We start from the raw sequence: 22,140 nt of genomic DNA, 5'->3' as shown, positions 1-22,140 counted from the left end.
GTTACAGGGCTCTTTGCAGACCCCACCAGCTGCTGGCCCCGGCTGCTACAGAGTCAAGACAGGTTCAGGAAACGGATGAGTGAAATTGCAGGTAAGACACACTGTGAACCCGTGGGCTGTGCCTGAACAGCACAGCGCTGACCACCGAGAACGAGTTCTGCATTATGGAGAATGGGGCCTTGGGGGGAAAAGAAATCATTTCTTACTCTGCACAGAATTGGTTGTTGAGTGTCCGAGCAGCCAGAACTGGGAAGGAAAACTCTCAAAACTGAATGAGTCATCGATCACAGACCACCCCTGTCTCAGAAGTAGAAGGTGTACAAGGAGAAGCTGGACTACGCTATTTCGGAGCAGCGTTCGGAATGTCAGATGGAATTATGGAATTGGAACTTTAAAGGTTACTAAATTAACAAATCACACGAGGAAAACGGAGGAGAAAAATGACCTGCTTCCCTTTTCTGCCCTTTAATTAGTCACAAGGAGAAAATGCTTGGAACATTCCCGAGTCGCTCCCAGCAAGCTGGGACTCCTCGAAGCTCCTTGTGCTGTTTGTGTGGAGAGGTGCTTGGTGACCGTCAGGTTAGAAAGCTGATTGGACTGATCAAAGTGTGATATGAAGCCAAGCTCAAGAACTGTGCACATGTAAAAGTCATTCTAATGGCACTGCCGGGAGCTGTGGACGCAGGCTCCTATGCGAGAAGTTTAGAATACATCCAACGTTAGAGACTTTAGAAGTAGAGTCATTAAACTCAAATAATTTTGCCTACTTTTCAGTAAATGCAGGCCAATCATGGTATTTCTTCCTGTTCTTTAGTACCATCCCCAAGGACAGCAAGAAGGATTTCCTTTCAGCTTTTGTTTCTGAATTCAATGCTTCCCATTGGTTTCCAGTGAATAATTGGGGCCTTTTGGTAAAAGCGAACTAATCTTTCCAATCATTTTAATTTAGCTGAGACTTAGAAACTTTTTGGTTTTATTACCACTACCCTATCCTGATTTTGTTCCTTTTAGGTTGCCTTTTAGATAATGCTATACAAAAAACTAACTAAATAAATAAATAAAGGAGAGAGAAACTAAGAATGAGTTAAACATGATCACATTTATTTCAACCACTATATAATTTTTCATCTTGACTTTATGACTTAAATATTAGAAAAACATGAAGCACTTTTACAGTCAGGAAAGGAGAGATGGTTTTAAATTAGGCTTGGATCAATGGCTCCTCCTGTTCCTACTCAGCACAGAAATTCAACTGCTAATAAAATGAGTTAGTTTGAAATCTGAAGGAGGCTGTACTGATGGGCTCATATTCTGGTACGTGGTCACTCAACCCAAATAGTGATTCAACAGTTCAGAGTGAGCGTTTAAAGTTTTCAGACAAATACTTTCTGGAAGTTCAATCAAAGCTTAACTTTGTATATTATTCTGGGACAGATGGCTATGTTGAGGTATACATTCTATCTCCACCAGGAATCTGTATAGTTGTCACCTACTAGGTCCTATGTCTTGATGGCCCAGTATCTTAGTTATTAAGTGTTCAAGTCCTTTACCTTAATTTTCTCCTGGGCTGTTTATTCCCAGGTCATTTGAAGAAGGTCATTACCAGCCACAGAGGAAAACAAGGGGTAGTCTGTGCTAACATACATTCAGAACCTTCTCCAAAGCCTTTCTTATTCTGACATTGTCAAATTTCTCCTTTCTGCACTGAAACGGGGTTGCTGCTGAGCTGTCCTCCCAGTGGAGGGGCTCGGCTGCACCAAACGTGCAATTGACAAGAGGATTGACGAGTTGATGGCTCTGCTCTTGATAAATGGCCTGCTGGACTGCTTTCTGCAGAGCTGGCTGATCCCACAGAGTGGCTGGGGGTCAAGGACAAGCAGGAAAGGTCACTCCCCAGGTTGGGAATAGTTATCCACATCCACCCTCAGCAGTCCCACTGTGATTATCCTGGGGACCCTCCCCCCCCAACAGAGTGGCTCTACTTTTTATGTCTGCCCAAAGTACTCAGCTAGAAAGTTACTCTCATCAAGGAACTTCTTAGATGAAAAACCTCATTGCACCCCAGTTGACAGATACAACTATTGGTCTTGGAAGTCAATAAACTTGCCCTTACCTGCTCCACCTCAGGCCCATACCTTCCTTATTTTTTCAGCTATTTGGGGCATTTAAAAATAAATCCAGCTCTGAGCTGCAGCAATGACATTGATACCATCTTCTCTCTGTCCCTGGCGCAGGAACTCAGCACTGTTTTGCTATTTCTGGGCTGAAATCCTCCTCCTCCCCAGATCTGATGTGCATACTGGTTCTCCAGCATGTCTGCACTCATACCCATCAATTAGTATGGCAGGATGCCCACTTAAACAAGGTGCAGAGCCAATTTCAACAAGGCAAGGTGCCAGTCCCATCCTGGCTCAGACAGGGCCTGAAGCAAGAGACACGGCCTGTCCACGAAGATCCTTCCTGGTGGGCAGTGTGGCCAAACTAAAACTCTTTGTTTCACTCCAGGGAGCTGAGTCGCCGTGGAAATCTTTCACCACTGTACATCACGTTCACTCGGAGCTTTTTCGTATTAGAAAAGAAATGAGCATGATGGGATTCTGGGGATCCAGGGTTCTTCTTTTAAAGAGAAAAATTCTCTTGTACAAGCAGGAGGTACAAACGCGCGTGTTAGGAAGCATGGAAGGGCCCTCCCTCCCCCCAAGGCCGAGGACGGCCCTGCCACGCCCTCAGAAAAGCCTGGTCACAGACAGGAAATGTGTGCTGTGTCAGGACCTGGAAAAGGTGGCTCTGATGGTTGCAGCGAAGAGAGAAGCATTGCAGAAAAGTACCATCTCCCGGCCACTGTGGCTCAGGGGCTGAGCGTCGACCCTGCACCAAGAGGTCACCAGTTCAATTCCCAGTCAGGGCACATGCCCAGGTTGAGGGCCCAAACCCCAGTGGGGGGCATGCAGGAGGTGGCCAATCAATGTTCTCTCTCATCAATGTTTCTATCTCTCTCTCAAATCAATAAAGAAAAAAATATTTAAAAAAGAAAGAAAGAAAAGCATCACAGAGTTGCCCTTGGCGGAGAAGCTCCCCCTCCAGCTCATGGATAAAGGCCTCAATTGCATGGAAAGACTAAAGGGACAGAAAGTGAACTGTGAGTGCGGTGAGGAAGAGGACCTCTCATCAGTTTAAATAATCTGTACGTGAAAACAGCTGTGAGGTGTTGCTCTAACACCCCCTTCCCCAAGGAAAGACCCAGAAAAGCCAACCCAGTTTGGAACTGGCCTCAGGGTAAGGTTCAGGTAAGTGACTCCGGGCTCTCTGAGGGCAGGGAAACAAGGGTGATAATATTAACAGTCTCTTTCCGGGGGTAGGTTTGCTTTATATATATTTTTAAATTGAACTATATATATATTTTTTTTTTTATCCTCACCCGAGGACATTCTTCCACTTTTCGTTCAGGTAGAGCGGGAGGGAGAGAGAGGAAGAGAGAGAGAGAGAGAGAGAAAAACATCGATGTGAAGGGACACATCGAGTGGCTGCCACCCGCACGACCAACCAGGGCCGGGGACAAACTGCAACCGAGGTACGTGCCCTTAGCGGAAACCGAACCCGGGTTTCTCTGTACCGCAGGCTGACGAGCCAAACCGGCCAGGGCTGAACTATATATTTTTATATATATATTTTTTCTGAAGTAAATGCATGCTTGCTTTTTTTTTTTTTTTTTATAAGGAAAAATTACAAAACTAAAAACTTCATTTTGGAAAAATGAGATGGCCGGGTTTAATGAAACACCCAGCAAGTTATAGCCAAGGGAAGTTGGGAGACTTCAGCAGAGTTCACGAGGCATGTTTGGCAAGTAGAGCCATTAAAATAAAAGAAAGACCGACAAGAAGGGGGAATGGCTGATGAAATGCAAGACTTCCTAGAGCCCGCTGCGCTGCGCTGTCGCAGGGCAGAGGTCACGAAGCCCTCGGTCACGGGGATGAATGAAAGGTGTCCCGTGGCCGCGGACCTTGCTCAGCGTGCCTTCAGTCAAACTCAGTAAATAGGAGCCAACGCAAGGCTCGTGCGCTGGGAGCTGTCAGAGCCGGGACTGTGGGTCTGCCGGTGCTCCAGGCCCCTGCTGTGCACGTGCTCTGGGATCCTGAGGACAGGGGGACAAAAGCTGGTTGTGACACATTCAGGAATTTTGCCTGTGGTGGTTAAACACGGGTGTTATTAAAAACTCAATTACATAAACTTGCAATTAAATAAATTGTATTACAAACAAGGGCAATAAATACTCTAAGCTCATCAGCTGCTCCTTGTTTGTCTGTGATCGCTGCTAAGGTTTTCGTGTGTCTGTCATATCTGTGGAGCGGACCGTGGTGTCAGATTGTGCTGCTGTCTGTCTTCTCCCAGCGCAGTGTCGAGTGAATCACACAGGCAGCTGGGAGCTGGCCGTGGTGGGAACGTTCAGCCCTGAGAACCAGCAAGTTCTACACATCTGGGCTTTTATTTTGTTCTTTCCAGAGAGCTGGTGGTTAAAAGGTATCAGCCCACCACTGCCACGTTCTGTAATAAAGTGGGCGGCATCTTTTAACCCCCTTATACGTATTCTGCTGCATTTGTCAAAGCTGAGGTCTCCTTTGAATTTCCAGAGTCTCTAAAAGTTTGTGAAAGGTTGTGGAAAAGGCCCTGTCAGTCTTTTCTCTCCAGAAGGACTGAGGCACCCGTTGACGCCGAAAAGGGTTGGAGGGGCAGAGGGACACCGCCCTGTCCTAAGAACTCCTGTCCTCTGAGCCCGAGGGCTTGTCCCTTAACCACCCTGGGCACCTAACTCCTCTCAAAACGCTTCTTCCCCAGGAGGGTCCTCAGTCCCCTGAGGTCGCTCACTGCGGCCACCAATCCTGAAGTCGTGCTTATACTCAAAGCTCCTGAGACTTAGAGGTGACATGAAGGTCCGGCGAGAGGGACACCAGCGGGAACAGGTGAGAAAAACAAAATGTAACAACAGGACAGATCTGAGCAAGGAGGAGGAAATGACAACGCTTTGGATCGCATTCGTTACAGGTGATGAAAGTGAGATCGAGGCAAAGAGAATTTTGTGAAAATGCCTTGACCCCCCTGGGTTCAATACTCTCAGGATTGCAAAGAAAAATGAAATCTACCAGGACCTCATCCCTCAGAGCACAGCGTTTCATTTTGCAATCCTAAGAACAGCCATCAAAGTGTAGAGGTGATGATATTGGCTTGAAATACTTCTCAAAGGTTGAAGTCCTTCCAAAAAACAAAAAGAGTTAACTCCATAGGAAGAGTTAAAATGTCCATTTGATTTGATAGTGTTTCTTTTGTACCGTGCTGGACCCCTCCAGGGCATCAGAGGGTTCCATGGTGCTGGTCTGGCCTCTTTGAAGTGTTCTCCTGACTTAGCTTCTGTGCCAGGCAGGGTGAGAGAGAGGAGATTTATTTTAAGGCACTGGTTCATAGGACGGTGGGTGCTGGCAAGTCTGAAATTTCTAGGACAGGCCACAGGCTGGAAAGTCAGGCGGGATTTCTCTGTTCCGGTCTGGGGTGGAATTCCTTGTCTTAGGAAACCTCCGTCTTTGCTCTTTCTGCGGGCAGCTGATCGGATGAGGCCCTAGCATCAGGGCGATCTCCTTTCCTTCAAGTCAGCGGAGCGTCGGTGTTCATCACGTCTCTTTTCTGTGTCCCTCAGTTTGGTTTTTCTTCCAGAAAACAGCATTCCAACAGAGTTCCACAGTGTACCTTCAGTGCCACCCGCGTGGCCGGCGTTCAGCGTATTTTCCGGAGGAGGTAGCGAGTACCGCCCCACCACGATGGCCCCCCTTCTGAGAAAGCCTCGCTCCTCTGCGAGAGAGGTTAAAAATAAAGATTGCAAACTGGCTTCATCTCAACATATGTATAAAAGATGCATAGTGAGGTGCTTCCAAAGTAATTTAAAGACCTCTCATCTAAGCTAAGCTGGCTATTTATTTGGACTTATTCATAGACCAATCAATTCTAATATCCTAGGTGGTTTATCAGCTCTGCGTGGATTCCTCCACCCCTTTTTTCTTCGTCAGTGGTCTCGTTATGGCTGTAATGCTTAATGATTACCTTTCCCATTGTTTTCAAGTACATTTCAAGTTTAAATACCTAACGTGTTAGTTTTTCTTCGCCTTACTTGAAGTAGGCAGGTTGTATGTCTTTACTTAATTTGTTTTCACGCTTTTCTTTGAGAAGTACTTTCCTTTTCAAATACGCTAGATCGAAAGTAATTCTGTATATATAATGCATGGCTTTTAAGATTTCATCATTAACCAAGCATTAATTAAAAAAAAAATTAAGTTGCTATCATGCTAATATCTGAGACAAGAGCATACATATTCATTTAATTATTATTTAATCTTCTTATTTTATTAATTTTAAATTAAGCTAACATTTTCTGAAATGTCTTGAAGTCTTTTCTCCTCTACAGGGTCCCAATATAGAATTCTTATTCTCCATGCACCACACTGACACTTAGTTCTCTGCATCTGATCATGGAGTGCTCCAAAGGTTCAATAAACACGGTAGTTTACAAAGACAACGCAACACAGAGAAATGTGGGGTTTGTTCTCAGGAGCAGTGCTGTCCAGTAGAGTGTTCTGCAATGATGGACGATTTCTGTCCCTGTGCTGCCTAATGCTGCTGCCGTCAGCCCATGTGACTACTGAGCACTTACAAAGTGGCTAGTGTGACTGAGGAGCTGAATTTTCAATTGTATTTAATCCTAATGAATTCAGGTTTAAACAGCCACATGTGGCTAGTAGCTACTGTACTGAACTGCACAGCTCGAGAGTAATAGTTGGTTGAATTATATTCAAAGTATTCATGGATACTTGCCACTCAGTAATGTTCCTGCTGCCTTCATAAAATCAATGTTGGGACTCGCCTAATTTCCCAAAAAGAGTAAATTAGCTGTTTTCATTACCTCTTTACTTCCAGTTCTTCCCTGGCAGATGGCAGGAAATGAGAGTTCCGTCTATTTCCCCCGAGGACACGTTGGCATTTCACTCCATCCCAGCAATGGTCTAGCTGAGCCCTGGCGGCTCTCCTGATGAGCCTCAGATTGATGAAAAGATGAAGGCCTTGGTGTTTTTCTCCTGATAGGAGAACAAGGAGCCATAATAAAACTTTCATTTTTATTCATGTTAAAGAGTATTTACTAGTAATCTACTAACAACTATCAGGGCTTACTTTTGTGGTGGTAATTATATCCCTGTCCCCACCTGTACTTGTTAGAGTCCTGACAGGAAAGAGAAGGCACACTCAAACTTGTAATGGGCGTTTTAAGAGAGGGCACTTTTACAACAGTGTGGGCTATGTTAAAGGAAACCTACAAGGAATGGTGAAGTATCCCAGGGTTAGCAACAGAGGTGAGCTTCTACTCCAGGTAGGGCAAGGGAGGAACCTTTAAATTGCTGTAGGAGAAGGTTGCTTGATAGGAGTTGTACTCTTGGTTAAAGAGACACAGCGAACCCTGACAACCTTGCTCACCTCGTCCTCTCATCTCTTGGTGCGTCCCGTTGGCTAAATCAACTGGATGCTAAAAAACTGGAGACCTATAGATACAGTGCATGAGGGCAGCTTCCAGAGCTCAGACAGGTGAGAAACATGGGTAGAAGATCTGGAAAGGCAACAGAAATATCCAACTCCTCCTGCCTGGTTTGGAACCAATTGGAAGGGGCACCGATGGTTCTCAATCAACCATGAGAGACCTTAGGTGGACATAGAAATATCTGCTTTATTACTCATGAAAGCTGGATTGAATGACAAAGCTTAGATGTGTGTATTAGACCCAACTTAGGCACCTCCTCAGATTCCCCTGACCCCACCTCCTCTCCAGTGGAGAGCCCTGCCCGTTGCCACTGTCACGTAAGCTAACCAGCACCAATTCTGAACACCACTAGTTACCTTGACTTCCCCCAGGTTAAGAGCTGGCTCTAGAATGACTCAATATGCCTACTACTACAAGAGCTGTAGCAGCTTTACCACCCAGGCAGCTACCTAGGAGGAAGGGGGGCTAAGTGATACAAGTCAGAAGTATAGGGGTTGCCAGCTCACGTGGCAAACTTTGCAAATGAAAGGTAAGAGAAACACGGGGGCGAGGAACCAGCAGATACATTTCTCTTTCTTCTCCTCAGACTATTCTAAAGTGGTTTTTCCCTATATGGAGACTGAAATGTTCAAACAAATGGCTGTGTTTTCTCATGAAACTCTGGCAGCACAGTGAAGCACCATCTCGTATTTCCTATCCCACATCCCCTGCCTATGGCCTGTAGTGGATTAAATATGGCGGCAAATTGTTTGCTATTCTCTCCATTGAGAAGTAGAGCCTAGATTCCCCTCCCTTTGAATATGCACTGACCTTAGGGACTTGCTTGAGTAACAGAAAGCAGTGAAAGTGACAGTGTTGGACTTCTGAGGTTAGGTCATAAGAAGCCTTACAACTTCTGTCTGGTTCTCTTGGAATGCTTTTTCTTGGGGTGCTGTCTCTGGATACTGAGCCCCAATGTTGAGGAATGCCCAAGCCACATGGATAATCTGTGTGTCACTAGCTCCATCTGAGCTCCCAGCCAAGAGCAGCATCAATTATTCGTGATCCCAGACCAGGTGTCACATGTAAGTGAAAAAGCTATCTTGGTAGCGAGTGGGTCCTCTGTCCCAGCCACCATAACCGATACCACATAGATCAGAGATTAACCTCTCAGCCAAGTCTTTCCTGGATTCCCGACTCACAAATTCAAGGGCAAAATAAAATGGTTATTTTTAGTTGCTTTGGTCTCATTGGTATCTTAGGGTTCTTCCACAAGGAGACCCAGCATCTCCTTAGATCAATGGGCTCTGGATTTGTTAACTGGCTTGGATCTGGAAACTCAGTGATAAAGTGCAATGTTCCATCATGGAAGGCAGTGATAGCCTTCTGCTCAACAGCTCTTGAGTTTTTTAATTATTCAAGTTAAGCACCACCCTCATCCGTTTCCCATTGCCATACTCCCCTGAAAACAGACAGCCTCATTCCAGTTGTCCTGGAATTGTACCCCTTCCCAATAAAATGTAGCATGGAGGCTTCATCTCAGGTTCTGCTTTCCAGGGAATTTATGCTGAAACAATGTGCAACAATAATGCGTGTCTAAATATTTCTACCAGAATAAAATCGACCCACCCAGGAAAAGGTGGAAGTGGAAAAATATGGTATTGCCAACTAAGACGGGCCACTTTTTGCATGGTGAAGAAGTGTAAGACAAAGAAAGAAGTGGTGTTGTCAGAGATACTTAATTCCTTCTCCTAAACTCCCAATCTAATTATTTATTTCTCCTCCTCTTTGGCAATGTGAGCAAGGAGCAGTGATGGCCCACGCCGTATTCGGTTATATGTTGCCTCAAGGACACATGAGGTCAGGGGAATTAAATGTTCTTCCACCATGGTGACTAATGTTTGGCATTTGTAACTTTTATAATTGACCCACAGTTCTTAGATAGTATGCTCTGTCTTTTTCACAGTTTTTTCTTTTTTGTATTTCAGTTTTAGAAACTTCAGCAGACATATCTTCAAGCTCACTGATTCTTTCCTTGGCTGTTTTCAGTCTATGACTAAGCTTATCAAAGGCATTTGTCATGTCAGTTACAGTGTTTTTTATTGTATAACATTCTCTTTGGATTCTTAGAATTTCCATCTCTCGGCTAACATTATCCATCTGTTCTTGAATGATGTCCACTTTTTCCAATAGGTCCCTTAGCATAATCATAGTTGTTTTAAATTCCTGGTCTGATCATTCCAAAGTTTCTGCCAAACCTGAATGTGGACCTGCCATATCTGAGTATAAATTTTTGTTGAAAGAAGGACATGATGTACCAAATAAGAATGGAATTAAATAGGCCTTTAATATAAAGTTTTGTGTTTATCTCGCAAGGAGTTAAGATATATTTACTTTAGTTGTAGCTACAGGAGTCAGAGGTTAACATTTCTCTAGTGGCCTTTAAAAAAAAAAAATTTTTTTTAACCCTTTTGTTGTTGGGTTTCCCTAGAGATGTCTTCTTAAATAAAGTCTGAAATGTGCAGTTATTTCCATTATAATCCTCTGTTATTACACAGGAGCCCTACTGATATGTTAGTAAGATGTGAGAAAGGGAGAAGTATTCTGTAATTCTACGATTAGGTCTTAGTATTTTAGTGAGGCTATGCCCCTGGGCTGTGACCTTCACAAGTGCTTCTCAGTGTTTGTTTGTTTGTTTCCTCCCTTTTAGATGAGACAGGAAGGTTAGAAGTGGCTGGCGTTGGGTGTTTCCCCTCCACGGGGTCAGTTAGGTTCTGATATGTTGGTTAGGCTTTTGCAAAATAGTGTTCTTGAGAGCAGGCCTTATCAAGAAAAATGGAGAGCTCTCATCTTTTTCAAAGGATAGGCCTTTGCCTGTCCCCTGCCGGAAGCATAAGGGAATTTTTCTCCAATCTTTACTGTGGGAACCTGTAGATCTCCTGGTGATAAAACTCACAAAGGTGTGGAGTCCTCCTAGACCAGGCCTCCCTGACTGAGCCTCCAGCAATTAATTAATTACAATTCAGGTTTTCTAACCCTAGCATTGCTTCCTGAAGAGGTTTCTGCTCTGGTAAGCCCTGATTCTCTATATCCATTTGTCTGTCTCTCCAACTTTTGGGCCGAGGTTTGTCCTGTGACCTCAATTCTCTGATGGATCTAAGAGGAGTTTTTGATTTTGTTTGTTTAGCTTTTTTTTCTTGTTTTGTGGATAAGTGTGATGACTTCCAAGTTCTATCATGCTGGACTAGAAACCAGAGGTCAAGGCTTTCTTTTGCTTGTCATTGATAAGCAATACTAGTGTGCTAATAGAGTTTAATAAAAGTGTTGACTCAATATTTTACTAATGTGGCTGTGAATTTTATAAACATATGCAGATGATGAAAAACAGAAAATGGAGCTAATAAGGCATAAAAGGTACAGTGTAGGGGCCATGAAGCTTGTGCTTAGCCAGAGTAAGCCCTGGTCTAAGTTTAAGAGCCCCTGTAGTATATATGACCTTCCCACCTATGTTCCAAGCCATGGTTTGGTTCCCACACCTCCCCTAAATCTGAAAAATTACCTGCTACCTATTGTCACATTTAGAACCTAAGGGACAACAACAAAAGATGCTGCAGCCATAGACACAGTCTTGAATATTGTACCAAGATTTCAACCATGTCTTTATTGCCTCTCCTACTCCAATGAAACATCAAGAAATCCTTCATCTCTTTCCCTCAGAACAGAGGAAAGAGACAGCCTATGAAATCTGCCTGTTTTCTTTTCCCTTGGCCCTCACCTAGTCCATTTGTATCCTCTAGATCTGAAGGTCCCTCTTTAGCAGAAGGCAATTCAAGTCTTAACCAAGAAAGAATATAGAAACTACATATCCCTCCAAAGGTCCATCTTCTCATCTTTAACAAGTGAGAGGACAGGCTTAATTCTCCAGTGGGCTTTTAGGTCTCTATGTAAATAGAATCACTGTATTCTATGCATCAGAATCAATGAGGCTACTTATTAAAATTTCACATGCTGGGGCCTTTGTTCAAATTTACCAAACCAGAAGCTCAGCATTGATAATACACTCCCCTGATTTACCTATGCACATCAAAATTTGAGAGTATTGGGTGCATGGGGGGTGGGAGGGCAGTCATGAAGAGTAGTAGTAGCCATTAAGAATTGAATATAGCTTTGTACTCATTTTTATGTCAAATTCATCAGGCGGGGACGAGTAGCCCATGGTCCTATGGTCAGTTGTAGTCTTTTAGAACTTGAAGTATGATCCTTTGAGCAACCATGAAAAAAAAAGTTTCCTTTACAAACTGTACACATAAGGTAATATTATATATTTTGAAGTATTACAAATGGGACGTTAATGTAAGACAAATGACTAAAATGTATATTTATCTGTTTTAATAGGAATAGTAGTAGTGATGGGAGATAACGATTAGAGAATGTTTGACCATGCTTTATTTAGACTTTGTGATAAATGGTTTCCATTGAGTCAATGAATTCTTACAGAAATTATGTGAGATAAATAAAATGATTATGTCCGTTTCACATATAATAAAACCGAGGCCTAAAGAAATTAGGTAACTTGCAAATCATATGACTTTTAAATGGCAGAGGTAGAACACAGCACAGGACTGCCTGCCCCAGCTCATAACCACTGTTTCACTGCGGTAAAATCAATGAGATAATAACAGATTAAAAAATATTATGGCCCTTTGTGATATTGGTCAGTTCTGACCCTTGCCTTTGCTGTTTGGCTCCTTTACATGATAAATCTTGGATACTTAATTTTGAATGTGTAATGGCTGAATGTACCTATGTTTAATTAAAGAGAAGTACATTTAATTGTGCTGGCAAATTTTAAACGCTTGGCTATCTTCTGAGCTGGCAAAATCTGCTAAGTTCTGAAGTTAACCCTTGTACCTCCAGAAATTTTGCTTAACAAATGAAATTTCATTTGGATAGTGAGAGCCTACCCAGTTTTTTAATATTAGGGTTTTCTTTGAGAACGACACACCGGCCTCATCTCTGATGTGATGGACGGTGCTTTGGGGATTTGGGGGAAATGCCTTTCCAGGGTACACGGGCTTTAGCAATGTAGCAGTTCTCGGGTTATTTGATGAAAATCCTTCCTGTTCAGTCAAGAGTGGGTAGCAGTTTTAATTAGGGGGCTTAGGACAGGGACATTTGAATATCAGTCTCTGCGAATTTAAAGCTCTTTTCAAAACCAGAACCAGTATTTTCTACACAAAATGCTGAACCTTGAAGGCCTCATTTGCAAATAAAAGACCGCCAATTGTGAGCATCTGCTTACTGCCATTTCTCTGGGCACAATAATCACGTACCCTGCTCATGACCACGTGGCTGTCAGTATCACTTTCCAGTGTGAGACCTATTCAGGGGAGGAGACAGGGTGGTCAACAGGCAATCCAGCTTTCATCCAACGCTCCCTGGAGGGTTTTCATTACCCTTTCAGTCGCAGACCCTTCTCAAGGTCGGCTCTGTCTGGACAGCTCCCGGCTTCAACTTCCTGTGGCCACCGCACCCCCAGGGTAGGCTTGTGACCACGACCTCACCACTGCCCTTCCACCTGAGTCAGGAGAGTCCCTTCTTTTTGGTCTTACCTGTGACCTTTCTCCAGGCAGAAGGTCTCTTCTGCAGCGGCTAGGTCGGCCTCGTTATGGTGCTTGCGCTGCACAAAGCTGCTCCCCCCTTGTTAGAAGTGACATCACTGTACATTAAAGACATCATATCTCCTTTCATATTAAAATGCCTGTCAGCTCTCCTGCTCAAAGGTTGTAAATCTGCCAGAGTAGCCTGAGCTTGGGGAGTTTTCATTATGAAAATATGAAGATAAGCACTCTGTTTGACTGTCAAAAGGAAAGAGGTAGCCTTCTGGTAATGACATTACTTGAAAAAACAAATATACATTTTCTTAACTGAGGATGATATAAGCACATTTTGAAAAGATAGCTTCCTCTTTTTTTTTTTTTAAGTTTTTAAAATTCAGGCTTAAAAAGGGGGCTGGCATAGCTCAGCTAGGAAATCCAGCCGAGGGAAGGTTTATTAAGGCAGGCATTTCACACTTGCTCTTGCAGTAAATCATCAGCCCTTCATTTTCCGTTGTTCATTCTGAGATGTGGCAAAAGAATACGTAACCCACAATTCACATTTTATTCATAAATGAAGTAGCCTTTGTGTTTTGTATTGGATTTAAGCTTTTTCTTAATGTTTTTCAAGACTATCACCAAATTCTCACTTGTTAGTAGAATTTGTTTGACTGCTTGTTTCATTCATGCATGTGGTGAGTTTAAAGGGTCATATTCATGTAGTCCACTCTTGGCCCTATACAACAGGAAGGCTAGTCCAGATGGCTGCTCAGCACCTTTGGGCAAGTGGGCACATCTCCTGCTTGTCTGGGGAGGCCAGCACACCTACAAATACCTGCACCACCTCCCCAGCATTTCATGGGGAGAGATTTATCCCTTTAAGCTGCTAAGGAACTCTACCATATTAAAATGCAACATCCATATTGGATCTGCTAATATCACCTTATTGGAAATGTGTTTATGAGGTCTTTGTCACAATGACATTAAGCTGAGAAACTGGGAAAGAGGCTGAGAGTGAATGAATTATCTTGGGGAACAGTTAGAGGGCAGAAGTGAAGAGCCCAGAACCAAGGCTCAGTTACCTGGGGCCACCCTGGCGAGAATTCCCTTGCTGTCAGGGGATGGCCTATGAGGTTGGGAAGAAGGAGCTCCTTGACAAGGAAAATTTGGGAGGACATCAAAGACAGCTCTTTTCTTCAAATGGCTCATCCTTATTGGCCAGTATTCATTATCTACATGGGAGGCACCATCCCAGAACTGACTTTCCTCTACCAGGAGGCAAGGCTAACCCCTTCCTCACACCCTTTCTCTATAGACGCTTTGCTCCTAGTGTGTCTTCCAGTGGATTTGCTTGTTCTGTGCCACCATATCTGACTTGCCATGGCCCTCTCAGTCTGAGGGATGGATGAGCTATAGTGGCATGCCTAATGATGGCCACCGTCATAACAGTCCAGCAAATCCCTGCTGGATGAACATAGTTTGCTTTAGGCATTGGTTCTGCAAATGGTCAAAGGAGAAAAATGAGCCCTGCCCGTTTTGTTCAGCAGCTCTTCCCAGGCAAAAATATCACTCTGTGCAGGTTTGTGTGAAACCTAGGCCTCACACTCTGTCAAGTATTACCGCTAAGTTAGTCGAGTACTCTTGGGCCAATGGGAAGTTGCCAGTGGTTTAGGAATGAAGGAACTTCAAAGATGGACAAGGGCCATACACAGCATTTAGCCAAGGCTCCCTGAACTCCAACTAGTGAAAAACAATAAATTATTATTATTATCATTATAGTTATTATTTTTGGTATGTGCCTCTAGCGGGAACCGAACCCGGGACTCTCTGATCCACAGGCCGACGCTCCAACTGCTGAGCCAAACCGGCCAGGGCTAAAATATTATTTTTTAAAACACACACACACATATATATATATATACACTCCAAGAATACAAAATTCATATTCCTTCCTATTTGAAAAACAATCAATTTTTCTCTGCAATTAGAGTAACTCCAGAATCTCTTTTTTTCTTGATTTTTGAACTTTTGTAAGTGTAGTATTGAATTTTGCTCATAATAAATTATTTGGGTAGGTAGGGTTAGGGGAGTTGGGATCCACACGACCCTAGTGTTCCTTCATGCGTAATTAGGGGGTAACTTTGGACTGAACTGGTTGGCATGTTCTTTGTCTAGTGAGGAAAGTGAAAAGTAAGCTTCAATGAAGGTTCTGAGATCTTTGCCGCCCCTGACTAGGAATGGATGTAAAAATCAGATTTGGATAGCAAGACCAGTTTCAGGCACTCGACAACTATTGATGAAGCTATGCTTATTAATTACTTGTGTGATTGGGTGTGGTGGGGAAAGGCTCAAGAGGTGCTGAGATTCTGATTTAGTGTCCACATCAAGGGCCTTTGTTTTCTTTCATATTTTATTTAATATTTATTCAAGCGGTGGTACTCAGAGGGTCTTATCCTGGAACCAACTGAGGATTCGTTCATTTGAACATTTATTCATCTGTTGATATTTAGGAGCACCTTTCCTTTGCCAGGAACTGAATATATAAAACTTTATTGAAAAGAGAACACATTATCACTTGGACATAACGTTAGGATGGACCTTAATCTAGCAAATGCCAATGCCAATTACCCAGTACTTCACTCCCTTCCCCCCCAACCCCGGTCACCCCACCCCCCACCCCCCACCCCGTGTGATTGGAGCCAATCCAGACATGGTAACATCCCTCCTGGCTCTTGACTCCATTGGAGGCTGTCCTTCCCCCATTTTGTGTGCTCTGCAACCTGTTTGTCTCGATTCTTCAGCATGAATCAGAAGACCCCCCCATCTCTTTCTAATAGAGGCAGGCAGGATTCTTCTCATTTGAGGTTGTAGAGAAGACCCTCAAGGTTAAGATGGTATCATTCTTTGTTCTAGTTAGAATCTGTGATGATGACTGTCAGTTCCCCCAATTCTTTTTAGAATGGATATGAAAGAGGACACTTGTGTTTTTGAGACAGCCGATTACCCTCTCTGTCTGGTGACCTTCTTTCTGGAAGTGTGTCAAGACATCGGTGCAGGCTTTGTTACAACAGACAGCCGCAGTCTTCGTTCCTGCGAGTTTTAGGTGACTACAGACGTGTTTCTTACTGCAATGACTTCAGGGACTGCAGAGACATCCATCTCTCCTGATGCTAAAGAGAAAAATAGCCAACTACTTAAGAGAAACTAAATTGAGATAAAAGAGCTTATGCTAACATATTATAATGTTTAGCTATCTAATGTTTACTAATCCAGAATTGGGAAAAACCGCTTCTTATGCTAAAAGTTACAGAGCAGTAGCATTCGGTCTTAAATTTTTGCATTCTCCCTAGATGAAGGCCTAGGATGCTGAAGCTGTTCTTGAACTCAACCCTGCTGGTTTATAATATGCTTCATTTTAACTGCACTACAGTGCTTGTGAAAGAAACCTTGACACCAAAAAAGCATATGGATTTGATAACCCACCCTAGAAAATCAAGGACATCTGGCTTTTCATTTTTTTTCTTTGCTGTAAACATATTTTGGAAATGTTTAAAGCACTGGTCCAATTCATTAATATTTTGGAATGAATTTAGTTATGCTATGTCATAATAGAAGGAGACTGGGGGCTTTTTGTAGCTTAAAGCAAATCAAAATTTTTACACGATTGGTTAAAACCACGTTAGGAACGTTTTGAAAATTGAAATTATTTTAAATAAATATGGTAGCAGGTATTTTAGTGGAGAAAACCTTTGAAAGATGCAGAAATGCAGTTTTAAGAGTTGAAAGAACCATGTGTCATTTGCTGATATCTAAAATGTTCCTAAATTTTTATATACAATACTGTCTTTACTCGAACTGGCTGTACAGTTTTAATTAGTTGCACTGTGGGAGAATTAGCCACGGTGCTTGAACAGCCCGTGTGCACAGATTCCCAGCCTCCACTATAATTCATACAGGCCAACACAACTCTTTTCTTTGCAGCTGGGTAACCATTTATGTTTGAGGTGAAGAAGTTAATATGGAAATTTTGTGAGCTAGGAAAGAGGACGAATGCTATCACTCTAATTTATGACCTTTCATATAAGGCCAAATGTAAAGGCAACTTCAATTGTTTTATATCTCAGGGCCAGCACATAGCAGATGTATGAAATTTGGAGTGTTAGACATAAACTTTTATTACCAAATTATAAATAATTTCTCCCACTTATAATGTTCACCTTTCAAGTTCATCTTGATTAAAATACAAGGGCAGCGTCACATCGATTTCACTGAATTTTACAGCTGAGAGAGGTTTTCTGGAGTTCACGGTGGCGCATAAAGCATCCCGGCATTTGAAAGACTCTGCTCAGAGGAGCTCAGACCTGGAGCCCATTGCTTCTGAAATTCAAGTTATACTAAAATGATGGCCAATGAAGTCTGAGCATTTATTTAAACATCTCAAGCATTATATCTGAAACCAAGTACCCATGATTTAGACTGTGTCCCATCTTGTGGTAAAAGTAGAAGACACACTGACTTTCCTCAGAAATTTGTCCATCAGTCAATATGCTCATATTACTTCTAAGAAGATATAGCACAATGTTAACTAATAGAGACATCAGCCCTGGGCTCACAGAGTACACATGAGGGAAGAAACACACAAACACACACACACACACACACACAGTTATTTAATTATGGCATTCACAAGTAACACAAAGGAGATGTATTGTGTACTATGATCATGAACAAGAGGAGAAATATCTAGTCTGAGGGATTATCAAAGGTTTTCTCTAAGAGATCTATGTTTGAGCTAAGACCTAAAGTATAATTAGGTGTTGGCCTGGTTGAAGAGAAGGGGATTGGGCTCCAACTGATAAGACCAATTTTAAAGCTCTGCCACTAACCAAGGTGGTGATAAGGTTTGAGTTGGATCAGGAGAAAGAAGAATGTGACAGTTTTAATGCCCATGAGTACAAGAGACAAGGCATTGGCCCCATTTGAGGCAGAGAATTGGAATTGAGATGCTGCACAGATGATTGAAAGGCTACACTGTAAAAAAGAGAGGGAGAGGAGGTATTCCACAACTATAGGGTATCTTTCACATCCCATGATAGAAGGTAGGTAATAGTCCAAACCTAGGATGTGGCAGGTTAGATGTTTTTACTGTCCATCTGAAGATCCAGGAAAGATGCAAGTGCATACCAGCACTTCATACTAGTAATGCATTGCTGGAACAGGACCAAGCAGCATTCTTAGAATTATAACACTGATTTAGGTATCAAATTCTGCTGTGGAGACTGTTGGCCAATTCAATTCCATGTTTGTATCTATCATCATCAGGATCAACATAATGCACCCAACATGTTTACAAGGCTGTTGGGTGTCTTAAAAATAAGCAAGACATGATACTTTTTCTTATGAACATGAAACACTAAAGGACATAGTTGTTTTTTTGTTTTTTTTTTAAGGAATAGGACTATAGACGTTTGGGACAAATAATAAAATGGCAAGAGTTCACCTTAGTATTTTTATCCTTGTATTTGCCTATTTTAAGAATAGTAGGCTCAAGAGAATGATAAGACAAGCCACAGACTGGGAGAAAATATTTGTAAAAGGCATATCTGATAAAGGACTACTATGCAAAATATGCAATGAATTCTTAAACTCAACAATAAAAATAAAACAATTTAAAAAATGGCAAAGGATCAGAAAAGACACCTCACCAAAGAAGATATATAGATAACAAATAAGCATATGAAAAAATAATCCACATCATATGTCATTAGGGAAATGCAAATTAAAACTATAGTGAGATTCTACTACACACCTATCAGAATGGCCAAAACCCAAAACACTGGACACACCAAATGCAGGTGAGAATGTGAAGCAACAGGAACTCTCATCCATTGCTGGTGGGAATGCAAACTGGTACAGCTCCTTTGGAAGACAGCTTGGCAGTTTCTTACGAAACTAAACATTCTCTCATATAATTCAGTAATTGCATTCCCTGGTACTTACCCAAAGAGTTGAAAACTCAACTCATTTACCATGATCTGAAAACTTATGTCCACACAAAAACATGCATACAGATGTTTACAGTAGGTTATTCATAAGTGTCAAAAGTTGGACGTAACTGAGATGTACTTTAGAAAGTAAATGGACAAGTAAGCTGTGATACTTCTAGACAATGAACAATTATCCAGAATTTAAAAGAAATGAGTTATAAAGCCATGAAAAGTCATAGAGGAAACTTAAATGCATATTACTGATATTGTTGTAATTAACCTAGTTATTAACAACAGGAACGGAGCAAAGGGAAGGCCAAATACTATAGGCAAGTCATTTGGGCAGCTTCACTAGGAAGCTAAATCTTTGCACTCCCCAGGGAGCCCCCCCCCCCCATCTATTTCCTGCAGATCACTGAGGGAAGGGACTGGATTGGGTGGGAGATAAATGCATGCCCAGTAAAGCTGGGGGGACTAGGGAAGGTACTGCCTGTGAGTAAAACCTAGGAACAGCTTGTTGGACAGAATGGACATGGCCACTGCAAGGGTACTTAATCCCTTAAACAAAGGAGTTCCCTCTCTTGGTTTCTCTTGTACTTTGGGTTCCTCTTGGCTCTCTTGGGACTCTTGTTGCAGGGGGTGTGCTCTCTTGGCTCCCCTGCATTCGCCCACATGGCTGTACACAATGAACTAATGGACTGCAACTAGCCTGATGCTGAACTGGACCTGGCTGCAACATGGAATGGAAACTCTGGACACTGGCTTTGCTTCTAGCTCTACTAAAACCCCAGCTACACTTCTTCTGTAACTGGACAAGGGGAATTGGGACTTTGAAAACCCTGAGGTGTAATTCCACACAAATGAAAATCACTCATTCTCCCATGTTGAGTCTTAGAAAATTATTTTTCTCGAGATAATTATAAGGACTTCACCCTCAGCACTCAGTGGGAGAGAGGATACCCCAATTTCCCTGACAACATTACTAAGTGAAAGAAGCCAATCTCAAAGTCTACATAACTGTATGATTCCAACTTTGTTATATTCTGGAAAAGGCAAAGCCAGACAGACAGTAAAAAGATCAGTGGTTGCCAGGGATTAGTGAGGAGATAGGAATGAATAGGCAGAGCACAGAGGATTTTTAGGGCAGTGAAAATACTCTGTATGATACTGTAATAATGGGTACATATCATTATATGTTTGTCAGAACCCATAAAATATACAACACCAAGAGTGAATCCCAATGTAAACCATGAAATTTGGGTGATAATGATGTGTTAATGTAGGTTCATCTATTTTAAAAATTAAACTAAGCCCAGCCAGTATGGCTCAGTGGTTGAACGTCGACCCATGCACCAAGAGGTCACCAGTTCGATTCCCAGTCAGGGCACATGCTCAGGTTGTGGGTCAAATCCCCAGTGGAGGGCATGCAGGAGGTGGCCAAATGATGTTCTCTCTCATCGATGTTTCTATCTCTCTCTCCCTCTCCCTCCCTCTCTCTCTAAAATCAATAAAGAAAAAAAATTAAGCTAAACAACTGTGTAAGGTAAACTAAATCTTGTCAAATTATTTTTATGACTTATGATCATTATTTTTATGATTTTAATAAATTAACATTTATGTCCATGGATTTGAAGGTGGACTAGTATTCAGAAAAATCTTGCTCATTCTTTGTAAAATTAAAGATGCTAAAAAAAGAACAACCTGTGAAATGTGATAAGTTGCTCTGTGAGTTGATAAAAGCCAATTATATGTTGCTGAAAGGTAAACTTGTTGGCTCATGAAGTAATTCATGGCACCCACCCCATTTGTCTAGTTGGGCCCTTACAGGTCCATGCCCCTTGGAAAGTGTTGCAGCTAACTCTGCAGATGAACCATGCCTCTAAAACTTCTAATCACCCCCTGTCCACCACATTAGTCTTAATGACTCCATCAGGGCTCTGTGGCAAAGGGAAAGAAGCTATGAATCAAAACAGTCTTTCTTCGTCTTTTTCTTTTTTAATAATTGAAGCAAGCAATAAGGAACCTGGTACAATTTGATGTTTTTTTGTGAAGAAGGCTTTTAGGGACAGGACTTTATGTCCTATTATGTATGTTCTTTGCAACTAATTATTTTATTTAAGTAATACTTAAATAAAGTTTACGTTACATTTTTGTTTACGTTACATTTTATACTGCAAGGACTTCAAAACAGCCTTTCAATAAATCCATAATGCTTGGTCTTGACCCAAAGTGAGCTTTTATAGAAGGATACAAGGAAGTGTCTCTTTTCTAGGAAATCATACCCAGTTGTTCTCTGTCTGTCATATCAAAGGTTCATCCCTCTGGCTAACAGAGGCTTACAAGAGGGGAATTCATTTTTGTCTTAGAAAAACATTCTGCAACTTAGATTTTATAGCACTTAGATTTTATAGCATTTAAAAATATCACTGTTTATAGTGTTACAAATTATGTAGAATTAAAGTATACGTTTTAAGTTGATGAAGCCATGTGCATAGGGAGAAAAAGGAATCAAGTCTGGGTATGACAATGTCCTTACTTACCGCTCCCTTTCCATTAATAGGAAGCATATTGAGAATTCCCAAAATTCTAAACCAGGTTCCCATAGTAGCACTTAATGTCTGCACACCATTTCCAATTAGAAATAGTTTTTAATGTAACGCAATTTATTCCATTATAATACAGAGTTACTTTAGCGATTTTAATCCTTTTTGTCGATTAACGTTGCCAGGGAAACAATCTCTTGCTAATAATGACTTCATCTTCACACACTGAATCCAAATCCAAAGGTGGACTTAAAGATTTGAGGCCGCTTCTTTTATTTATTTCTTTGCATTACATTATTCAGGGACATAATTTCTGGAGATGTATAGTTATTTCTTTAGCAGTAAATTCCAGTTTCCTACGACTTCAAGTTATTTCTTACATTTCTGCCTGAAAGAAATCCTGGCTAAAAGATCACTTCCTGTCTTTCTCTTTATGGTTTTTTGGGGGGCAGGGTGCCTTTTGT

Source organism: Molossus molossus, unplaced genomic scaffold (genome assembly GCF_014108415.1).
Source record: "Molossus molossus isolate mMolMol1 unplaced genomic scaffold, mMolMol1.p scaffold_m16_p_4, whole genome shotgun sequence".
In the NCBI taxonomy this organism is placed as follows: Eukaryota; Metazoa; Chordata; class Mammalia; order Chiroptera; family Molossidae; genus Molossus; species Molossus molossus.
Note: the sequence above shows the minus strand (reverse complement) of the source record.